Raw genomic sequence first — 11270 nt, forward strand, 5'->3', positions numbered from 1 at the left:
TTTTTACAACTACAATTTAAAACCGGTAGTTGTTGCAAACATCCAATCAGATGTAAACAGCAGTGGAGGAAATGATTACTATCCAAATAAATACTAGAACAAAGTTTGAAGGCTTGAGAAGGATGAACTTACATTACATGTTAACACGGGCTGGACAAAGCCCTTCTCCATGTTGATGGAAAGAAAATTCAACAAATTCCCGAAAGAAAATTCTTTATAAGTGATAACCCACAAGTATAGGGGATCGCAACAATTTTCGATAAGTAAGAGTGTCGAACCCAACGAGGAGCTAAAGGTAGAACAAATATTCCCTCAAGTTCTATCAACCACCGATACAACTCTACGCACGCTTGACGTTCGCTTTACCTAGAACAAGTAAGAAACTAGAAGTACTTTGTAGGTGTTGTTGGATAGGTTTGCAAGACAACAAGGAGTACATAATAAAAAGTAGGGGATGTTTAGATAAAGAAACAATAAAGTAAATATAGCGAGTGTGGAAAAGTGGTGGTAGGAGTTGCGAAATTGCCCCTAAGCAATTGACTACTTTACTAGACCGATAGCAAGTATTATGTGGGAGAGGCCACTGCTAGCATGTCATCCTTGACTTGGAATTCTATGCACTTATGATTGGAACTATTAGCAAGCATCCGCAACTACTAATGTTCATTAAGGTAAAACCGAACCATAGCATTAAGATATATTGGTCCCCCTTCGATCCCGTATGCATCAATTTCTATGCTAGGTTGAAGCTTCTGTCACTCTTGCCCTCCAATACATAGTCCTATCAACATACAAACTAACCCTAGGGTGTGATCCACGCGCGCAATCATATGATGGGCACCAAAGGACAGCAACATAACCATAAGAAAATTAAATCAATCATAGCAATTCATCAACCACCGATAGGACAACGAAAATCTACTCAGACATCATTGGATGGCAACACATCATTGGATAATAATATGAAGCATAAAGCACCATGTTCAAGTAGTGGGTACAGCAGGTTGCGGGAGAGTGGACCACTGTAGATAGAGGGGGGAAGGTCATGGAGATGTTGCTGAAGATGGTGGAGGTGTTGGTGTAGATCGCGGTGATGATGATGGCCCCCGGTGGCACTCCGGTGCCACCGGAAGCGAGGGGGAGAGAGCCCCCCTCCTTCTTATTCTTCCTTGACCTCCTCCCTAGATGGGAGAAGGGTTTCCCCTCTGGTCCATGGCCTCCATGGCACGGGAGGGGCAAGAGCCCCTCCAAGATTGGATCTGTCTCTATGTCTCTCTTTGTTTCTGCGTTCTCAGATTCTTCCCTTTCACCGTTTCTTATATTCCCGGAGATCCGTAACTCCGATTGGGCTGAAATTTTGACATGCTTTCTGTCCGGAAATTAGCTTTCTTGCGGCGAAAGAAGGGCACCAACCTCCTTACAGGGTGGCCACGAGGGTCAGGGGCGCGCCTGACACCCTGGGGCGCGCCCCCCTACCTCGTGGGCCCCTCGAGCATTGTCTCGCGTGGATTCTTCTTCCCAAAAATCATATATATTCCAAAAAAATTCTCTGTCAGTTTTTATTCCGTTTGGATTCTGTTTGATATGGATATTCTGTGAAACAAAAAACATGCAACAAATAGGAACTGGCACTGGGCACTGGATCAATATGTTAGTCCCAAAAATAGTATAAAAAGTTGCCAAAAGTATATGAAAGTTGAATAATATTGGCATGGAACAATCAAAAATTATAGATACGACGGAGACATATCAGCATCCCCAAGCTTAATTCCTGCTCGTCCTCGAGTAGGTAAATGATAAAAAAGATAATTTTTGATGTGGAATGCTACCTAGCATAATCCTGATCATATGTCTAATCAGGGCATGAATATTAAGACACGAGTGATTCAAAGCAATAGTATATCATTTGACATAAAAACAATAATACTTCAAGCCTATTAATAAAGCAATCATGTCTTTTCAAAATAAGATGGCCAAAGAAAGTTATCCCTACAAAATCATATAGTCTTGCTATGCTCCATCTCCACCACACAAAATATTCAAATCATGCACAACCCCGATGACAAGCCAAGCAATTGTTTCATACTTTTGACGTTCTCAAACCTTTTCAACTTTCACGCAATACATGAGCGTGAGCCATGGACATAGCACTATAGGTGGAATAGAATATGATGGTGGAGGAGACAAAAAGGAGAAGATAGTCTCACATCAACTAGGCGTATCAACGGGCTATGGAGATGCCCATTAATAGATATCAATGTGAGTGAGTAGGGATTGCCATGCAACGGATGCACTAGAGCTATAAGTGTATGAAAGCTCCAACTGAAACTAAGTGGGTGTGCATCCAACTTGCTTGCTCATGAACACCTCGGGCATTTGCGGAAGCCCATCATCGGAATATACAAGCCAAGTTCTATAATGAAAATTCCCACTAGTATAAGAAAGTGATAACTCAAGAGACTCTCTATATGAAGAACATGGTGCTATTTTGAAGCACAACTGTGGAAAAAGGATAGTAGCACTGCCCCTTCTCTCTTTTTCTCTCCTTTTTTTGTTTTTCTTATTTTTTTGGTGGGCTTCTTTGGCCTCTTTTTTTATTGGGGCTTCTTTGGCCTCTTTTATTTTTTCTGTAAAGTCCAAAGTCTCATCCCGACTTATGGGGGAATCATAGTCTCCATCATCCTTTCCTCACTGGGCAATGCTCTAATAATGATGATCATCACACTTTTATTTACTTACAACTCAATATTACAACTCAATGTCTATAACAAAGTATGACTCTATATGGATGCCTCCGGCGGTGTACTGGGATGTGCAATGATCATCACACTTTTATTGCAAAAATCTATTAGTCATCGAAACAAAGTACTAAACGCCTCTTTTTTTATTGGGGCTTCTTTGGCCTCTTTTATTTTTTTTGTAAAGTCCAAAGTCTCATCCCGACTTATGGGGGAATCATAGTCTCCATCATCCTTTCCTCACTGGGCAATGCTCTAATAATGATGATCATCACACTTTTATTTACTTACAACTCAATATTACAACTCAATGTCTATAACAAAGTATGACTCTATATGGATGCCTCCGGCGGTGTACTGGGATGTGCAATGATCATCACACTTTTATTGCAAAAATCTATTAGTCATCGAAACAAAGTACTAAACGCCTCTTTTTTTATTGGGGCTTCTTTGGCCTCTTTTATTTTTTTTGTAAAGTCCAAAGTCTCATCCCGACTTATGGGGGAATCATAGTCTCCATCATCCTTTCCTCACTGGGCAATGCTCTAATAATGATGATCATCACACTTTTATTTACTTACAACTCAATATTACAACTCAATGTCTATAACAAAGTATGACTCTATATGGATGCCTCCGGCGGTGTACTGGGATGTGCAATGATCTAGCGTAGCAATGACATCAAAAAAAGGACAAGCCATGAAAACATCATGCTAGCTATCTTACGATCATGCAAAGCAATGTGACAATGAATGCTCAAGTCATGAATATGATGATGATGGAAGTTGCATGGCAATATATCTCAGAATGGCTATGGAAATGCCATGATAGGTAGGTATGGTGGCTATTTTGAGGAAGGTATATGGTGGGTTTAAGGTACCGGAGAAAATTGCACGGTACTAGAGAGGCTAGCAATGGTGGAAGGGTGAGAGTGCGTATAATCCATGGACTCAACATTAGTCATAAAGAACTCACATACTTATTGCAAAAATCTATTAGTCATCGAAACAAAGTACTAAACGCATGCTCCTAAGGGGATAGATTGGTAGGAAAAGACCATCGCTCATTCCCGACCGCTACTCATAAGGAAGACAATCAATAAATACCTCATGCTCCGACTTCATCACATAACGGTTCACCATACGTGCATGCTACGGGAATCACAAACCTCAACACAAGTATTTCTACAATCCACAACTACCCACTAGTATGACTCTAATATCACCATCTTTATATCGCAAAACTATTGCAAGGAATCAAACATATCATATTTAGTGATCTACAAGTTTTATGTAGGATTTTATGACTAACCATGTGAATGACCAATTCCTGTCATCTCTCTAAATAGATATAAGTGAAGCAAGAGAGTTCCATTCTTTATACAAAATATATGCCCACGCTCTAAGAAAAAGAGCATTCTACAAATGGCGGTTGTCTAAGTGAAGAGAAACAGGCAATCCAAACTTCAAATGATATAAGTGAAGCACATGAAGCATTCTATAAAGCCATACTCAAAAGATGTAAGTGAAGTGTAATGAGCATTCTATAAATCAACCAAGGACTGTCTCATACCAGCATGGTGCATGAAAATAAAAATAAAAACCTAAATGCAAAAGACGCTCCAAGACTTGCACATATCGCATGAACAAAACGAATCCGAAAACATACCGATATTTGTTGAAGAAAGAGGGGATGCCTCCCCAGCATCCCCAAGCTTAGACGCTTGAGTCTCCTTAAATATTTACTTGGGGTCTCGAGCATCCCCAAGCTTGAGCTCTTGCCTCTCTTCCTTCTTATCACATCAAGACCTTCTCAATCATCGAACACTTCATCCACAAAAAACTTCAACAGAAAACTCGGTAAGATCCGTTAGTATAATAAAGAAAATCACTACTATAAGTACTGTTGCAGACCAATTCATATTTTTTTTGCATTGTGTCTACTGTAGTATAACTTTTTCATGGCTTAATCCACTGATATAAATTGATAGTTTCATCAAAACAAGCAAACTATGCATCAAAAACAGAATCTGTCTAAAACAGAACAGTCTGTAGCAATCTGAACATTCACCATACTTTTGATACTTGAAAAATTCTACCAAAATTAGGAAAAATAAACAATTTGTATAGGAAGATAGTGCAAAAAGAATCAGAGCCATTTGTTACATGAGCTCTCCCACTTCAACAGTGCTTGTCTTTCTCACTTTCACTTTCCTTTTTGAAAAATTTTGGGTTCCCCTCTTTATTTTTGTTGTTTTTAAACTATATGAAAGCACTCAACAGAAATAAATGACTCTCTAAAACTTCCGGGTTGTCTCCCTGGCAGCGCTTTCTTTAAAGCCATTAAGCCAGGCATAAAGTGCTCAAGTAATGAATCCACCCGGATCCCAAGGAATATCAAAGCCAATTTTAATTAACAATGATCTAGCATTTAGTAGTGAGCACAAAGTAACATATATCATGTAACAATGAATTCTAACTCTCTTCCTATGCATCGGCATGTCATAAAAGAACAATTCATGCACATCTAGTAAAGGCCAATGCATAGTATAAACAATTTCTTGCAATTTTACCATGTTGGAAACATAGAGAGGTGGAGATATAGTTCCTCTCTCATAATAATTGCAAGTAGGAGCAGCAAGGACATGCATATTATATCTATCAAAATCGTCATGTGCAACGGTAAAAGGCAACCCATCAATATAATCCTTAATAAGTGCAAACTTCTCCGATATAGTATAATCGGGAGAATTCAAAAAGATAATAGGACTATCATGCGTGGGTGCAATAGCAACAATTTCATGTTTAACATAAGGAACTATAGCAAGTTCATCTCCATAAGCATAATTCATATTGGCATCTTGGCCATAAGCATAGCAAGCATCATCAAAAAGGGATATTTCAAAAGAATCAACGGGATCATAGCAATTATCATAGCATTCATCCTTCGGTAAACACGAAGGGAAATTAAACAATGTATGAGTTGAAGAGTTACTCTCATTAGAAGGTGGGCACGGGTGATCAATCCGCTCTTCCTCCTTTTGTTCTTTGCTCTCCTCCTCATCTTTTTCATCCAATGAGCTCACAGTGTCATCAACTTCTTCTTCCATAGATTCCTGCAAAATATTAGTCTCTTCTTGGACAGCAGAGACTTTCTTAATAAGTGCATTAATTTCATAATTGTATTCATAATTCTCATAGCAATATTTGAGGATAGCTAAATTTTTAGATCTATAACAAGCATCATCAATATCATCAAACTCTTTAGACATAGATTCAATTTCATAAGCACCCATAAAAGCAACAAATTCTTCTATTTGTTCCACATCATAGTAATCATATATACCTCTAGCACAAGAAGCCAAGGTTTCATTATCATTAAATTTGCATGAAAAGGGGAGGTGCGGAGAATTCATCCTAGAGCAACAAGTATAATCATATTCCGAGCATAGTTGTCTAGCATACCACTTCAATATATAAATTTGATCCCATAATAGTTTCCCTTTTTGTGTCAAGCGATAATCCCAAAATTATTCACGTTGATCCAACGTTACTCCCATTACATAATTGAATGGGGTTTTCTCAGGATTATTAAAGTAGTACATAATATCTTTCACATAACCAGCATCAAGGGTTTTAGGAGGTTCCCCATCTCCATGAGTAGCAAGTACACCTAATTTTTTTGGTATTTCGTGTTCCATATCCATAACTAAAGATAAAGAACAACTAAGAACAGCAAATAAAAATTACTTAGTGATAACGCAAACAAGCACACACGAGAATATTCACCCCACACTACAGGAATCAGCTATTTTGCCGTCTGCCACGGCGGACGGCAAAGGCATGAACGGCGGACGGCAAAGGCCTTTGCCGTCAGCCGCAGACGGCAAAAGGCTCCGGCAAAGTAGGCTACGGTAAACAGCTACTTTGTCGTCTGCTTCCTGGCAGCTGACGGCAAAGGCCCTTTGCCGTCTGCGGCGGACGGCAATAATTGCACTGTCAGTCCGTTAAGTGGCTAACGGCAGGCCTTTGCCGTCCGCCGCTGACGGCAAAATTTCTAGTGTCTTTGCCGTCCGCCGTATGATGTCATCTACACGTCACTACATGGCAGGTTCTTTGCCGTCTGCCACTGATGGCAAAGTGCAGGTTCTTTGCTGTCTGCCACTGATGGCAAAGTCTTTGTCGTCTGCCACTGTAGGCAAACTGACCAAATGGGTCAGCTCCTAGGAAGCACAGCTGGATGCCACGTGTCTTCTTTGCCGTCCACTGATGGTCATGCTATTGCTCCCCGGCAACAGCGCCAGAAAAAGGTCTTGATAACCCACAAGTATAGGGGATCGCAACAATTTTCGATAAGTAAGAGTGTCGAACCCAACGAGGAGCTAAAGGTAGAACAAATATTCCCTCAAGTTCTATCAACCACTGATACAACTCTACGCACGCTTGACGTTCGCTTTACCTAGAACAAGTAAGAAACTAGAAGTACTTTGTAGGTGTTGTTGGATAGGTTTGCAAGATAACAAGGAGTACATAAATAAAAAGTAGGGGATGTTTAGATAAAGAAACAATAAAGTAAATATAGCGAGTGTGGAAAAGTGGTGGTAGGAGTTGCGAAATTGCCCCTAAGCAATTGACTACTTTACTAGACCGATAGCAAGTATTATGTGGGAGAGGCCACTGCTAGCATGTCATCCCTGACTTGGAATTCTATGCACTTATGATTGGAACTATTAGCAAGCATCCGCAACTACTAATGTTCATTAAGGTAAAACCGAACCATAGCATTAAGATATATTGGTCCCCCTTCAATCCCGTATGCATCAATTTCTATGCTAGGTTGAAGCTTCTGTCACTCTTGCCCTCCAATACATAGTCCTATCAACATACAAACTAACCCTAGGGTGTGATCCACGCGCGCAATCATATGATGGGCACCAAAGGACAGCAACATAACCACAAGCAAATTAAATCAATCATAGCAATTCATCAACCACTGATAGGATAACGAAAATCTACTCAGACATCATAGGAAGGCAACACATCATTTGATAATAATATGAAGCATAAAGCACCATGTTCAAGTAGAGGGTACATCGGGTTGCGGGAGAGTGGACTGCTATAGATAGAGGGGGGAAGGTGATGGACATGTTGGTGAAGATGGCGGAGGTGTTGGTGTAGATTGCGGTGATGATGATGGCCCCCGGTGCCACCGGAAGCGAGGGGGAGATAGCCCCCCTCCTTCTTCTTCTTCCTTAACCTCCTCCCTAGATGGGAGAAGGGTTTCCCCTCTGGTCCATGGCCTCCATGGCACGGGAGGGGCGAGAGCCCCTCCGAGATTGGATCTGTCTCCCTATCTCTCTCTGTTTCTGCGCTCTCAGATTCTTCCCTTTCACCGTTTCTTATATTCCCGAAGATCCGTAACTCCGATTGGGCTGAAATTTTGACACGATCTCTATCCGGAAATTAGCTTTCTTGTAGCAAAGAAGGGCACCAACCACCTTATGGGGTGGCCACGAGGGTCAGGGGCGCTCCCCCTACCTCGTGGGCCCCTCGAGCATCGTCTCGCGTGGATTCTTCTTCCCAAAAATCATATATATTCCAAAAAAAATCTCCGTCAGTTTTTTTTCCGTCTGGACTCTGTTTGATATGGATATTCTGCGAAATAAAAACATGCAACAAATAGGAACTGGCACTGGGCACTGGATCAATATGTTAGTCCAAAAATAGTATAAAAAGTTGCCAAAAGTATATGAAAGTTGAATAATATTGCCATGGAACAATCAAAAATTATAGATACGACGGAGACGTATCAATAAGCATTGCCATTATTCTACATTTTTCAAACTGTAAATATAGATCAAATATTATTGGAAGAAATAGAGGATTATGAAGCTGAGGTGCAGACTGATGATACATAATCAAATAGCAATTAATTAAGTACAGCGTTACAAGGCAAAGGGTACTGACAAGAGGAATGCAGACATCAACGTGTGCAGTGGCATTGGCTTTATACAACATTTTGGTAAGAGTAAATGTAGAAATGATAATTTGGAGAAAGTGGAGGGCGGGGCAGACAACATGCAGAGTAATGCTAGACAATCAACTATCTCGCGATGCATGTACAGTAATACCACCACCGTCCGTTATTAGTTGTCACTCAAATGGATGTATCTAGCACTATTAAGTTCTAAATACATCCAATTGATCAACAATTAATTCGATACAGATGGAGTACATGACAACATGTACTTACATGAGCAATCCAAAACTTCATAACCATTATGTTAATTCTACATTTATCTAAGAGTAAATATAGATCTTATAATTTCAAGCAAAGGGAGGATAAAGAAGCGAACATTTACAGTGATGCTACATAATCGAATAGCAATGAGTGTAAGTATGCTAACAAAGGGCAAGAGGTACTGACAAGAGCAATGCAGAGCACAGTATTGTCGTGAGATCCTATGATCCTTTGAGCATGGAGATTCATCTGAATTAGTAGTTAAGGCACATGCAGAATTTATGAGTTCAAATTTTGAATTGATATCATAGACAATACCTGGCGCTGGGCTGCCAACAGTTCTAATACGGGTTTGGCCACTAGAGTAGGGGTAAAGTCTATTATAGTTGGGCCTGTGTTTTCTGTGGTTGCTGATCTATCTGATTTAATAGGTATCACTACCTTTTCCAAATACCTAGTTTTTACTCCTCGAGGATCTTCAATCACCCTCTTCCTTTTGGACATCTATTATGAAAGAACAACATTTGACTGGAAAAATATAGTATGACGACACATGGAATAGGTACAGAAAATGGATAGGTATGGCATATACTCAAATATGATGCTTAAACTAAGCAGATTGTGTAACAAAGTAGAAGTAATGCAAGAGGTCAGATGCAAAATATGTGCGACCAATACAACCTTGCCAAGTTAGAGAATGCACCTTGGTGGGTGAATAAGATAGGCCATCCTCCACCATGCAATGTTTGTTAGCCAGTGGATTGTTCCACAATATTCCTCTCGTGCACCCATTCTCATATTCATTTTGATAATGTTCAATACCTGACATGCATGAAAACATAAAAACAAGTGAGATTATCTTTGTAATGCAGAAGTGATTCTAATCCAATACTTCCTCCCTGTAAACCCCTTTGTGCTATCTCTGCAATTCTTCTAAGAGGTGCCATGCATGCTGTAATTTGGTGTGTCCATTAATATAATGTGGCCTACTACTCAAAATATGAGAGCTCTGGAAGTGATGATACTTTGCAGATGACAACTTCAACATATAGTAAAGAAGAACAAGTCGACCTGACCTGGCAGATTCAAAATATACTTAGGGAGAATAACTCGACCTGACCAGTCGACCACAAGAGAAGAGGATCATCGTAAAGAAGAGCAGAAGAGCAAGCAGATTGAAGATATTACAAGTCTTCCTATACAATGTTGGTTGGCCACCCATGATGAACCAGAGCGCACAGAGAAATACTATTCCTTCTGGTCTTTCCATATGTGGCTCACATGCATTTCAAAACTAAAGTAGGAACATTTAGCTGACCAATTAAACATCTCTTGGTTTTACTAATATCAGCATAATATCATATTTGAATTTGTACAACTAAGCTTGTTTAGCTCGATGGGTGGAGCAATGCTATTACGACACGAACCACATATGCTGATCGTGGTTATCATAAAATGGGGGAACCGTAAGCATGATGAGTATAGTGTTAACCATGGCAGTGGGATGGCAGATCCAAAGCTGCAAACCGCACAAAGGGTAGTTAGCAACCGATATTTGCTGTGAAATAACAACTAAGATTTGGTATGGACAAGAAAGTACAGTCAACAAGTGACAAAGAAATGCAATTCTGCTATATATCTATATGTCGCGACATGCATTTGGAAACTCAAGTGGGACGTTTAGCTAACCAATTAAATGTGTCTGCTAACTAATATTAGTATCATATAAGAATCATATTTGAACAACTATGCTTTGGAATTTTGAGTGTTGTGTTGTTTAGCTTGAAGGGTGGAGTAATGCTAGTATGACAGAAAGCACCTATGCAGATCATAGTAGAGTAGATAAAAGGGGAAAACCGTAAGCATCAAGAGTAAAATCGGGAAAGTGGAACTAGCTGGACCAGTGGGTGGCACACATTCTTTTCGAAACGAATATAGGAACATTAGGTAACCAATTAAACATTCTCTGTTTTAATAATATGAGCATCATATCAGATTCGTATTTCAACACATAAGCTTTGGAATTATGAGTGTCATGTTGTTTCGCTTCATGGGTTGAGGTCTTGAGGAGCAGTGCTAGCACGTAACGAAGCAGTGAAGCACCTACGATGATGGTAGTGAATATAAAGGGGGCAGACCATAAGCTTTACAAGTATAGTGACCGTGACATGGCGGATCTGAAGGTGCAAACCGGACAAAGCTACTTCGCAACCAATGTTTGCATTCAACTAGCCACTACAATTTGGTACGGACAAGAAAAGTATAGTAAACAATTTAAGATCTATTTTCTAG

Source organism: Triticum urartu, chromosome 4 (assembly GCF_003073215.2).
Source record: "Triticum urartu cultivar G1812 chromosome 4, Tu2.1, whole genome shotgun sequence".
Classification (NCBI taxonomy): Eukaryota; Viridiplantae; Streptophyta; class Magnoliopsida; order Poales; family Poaceae; genus Triticum; species Triticum urartu.